This window comes from Zeus faber (assembly GCF_960531495.2).
Source record: "Zeus faber genome assembly, chromosome: 15".
NCBI classification, from domain to species: Eukaryota; Metazoa; Chordata; class Actinopteri; order Zeiformes; family Zeidae; genus Zeus; species Zeus faber.
The window spans coordinates 10316161-10317493 of NC_137194.1; positions in this window are offsets into that span (position 1 = coordinate 10316161).

Sequence of the window (1333 nt, forward strand, 5' to 3'; positions counted from 1 at the left end):
TGCTGGGAAGAATAAATACACTTGTAATACACTAAAATTCATATGAAAATAGATTCTCTGGCAATACATTACATACTGTAAAAACCGTCCAGAATTTCAACCCTTGCCCATTTTTGCTTTAACTATAAATTGAACTCACCCATTATTGTACTATTACCCGAATAAAATGACGTGAATTACATGAAATGACATGCCGCCTCACAACAAAGGTGCTGGGTTCGGTTCCGGACTGGGGCGCTGGTGGCACCGTGCTCCGGTGGGTTTTTCTCCCCATTAGGGGCCTTTCTGTGAGGAGTTAGCATGTTCTTCCCGTGTCGACATGGGGTTTCCTCAATATAACATATAAGAACCCCCCACTAAAAACATGCAGAAGAAACATTGCCTGACCAGCAATGGATGGTGGACGGTCCCTGGGCGCTGTAAGCTGCCCACCGGTCCTGGTCTGCCCCCCGGAGGAAGCACAAGCCTTGACGGGATAAAAGCGAAGAACACATTTCATGGCCTCCATTAATTGCGTGTCGGTCGCTGTAGCTACAGTACACGTACGCATGTGTGGTGGTGGTGTGTGCGGTGACCAATAAAGACGAGCTCAGCTTGCCCAGTTTGTTCGTTCATTATAGTCTCTCAGGAATGTTTTGAATATTGTAGTTCGCTCGCAACCCAACGTGTCACCATAGGCATTATAAACCTGACAACCTTTGAACCCTGCTCTGAAGGGCCTCAGTGATGGGTTTAAATCATCCCGTGTTAATTTGTGAGCACACTGGTTGTCTATGGGCTTCTTCATTGCTTGAAAAAAAAAAGTTTAAATTTAAAGAAATAAATTAAAGATTGTCAGGTACAGCCTTTGAAATGTTCCCCCTCATAAATGAACAAGTGCGGGAGGGGACACCATATTATACGATGTGACTGACTAGGGGAAAGAAAGAGTCGGCAGGGATGATGATTCGATGTAACACTACGGGCTTTTAACAACAAAATAAATATTCAGATTATCGCCTCGTCATCAATTTGCAAAGGGATGTATATTAGGCTTAAAGGGGCATTTCACTTATGGTCCACGTCATGGTTAGTTGTAATTGTGCAATCACATCTTTGCTACACTTTTATTTTTATTGAAAATATACAGTTGTTATTTATTTTCTTACAGCTTACCACATATAGCTCTGTATTTTTCTTGAAGAGTTTTTACCTGAAGGCTCGGACTGCACCTAATAGGGCAAGTATTAACGTCCAAACTAAAAACCTGGCTTAAAGCTGAACAGACATGCACTCGCTGATTAGATTATATAGAATGAACTGCATTGATTCGTACCTTGCAACTGTCCTGACT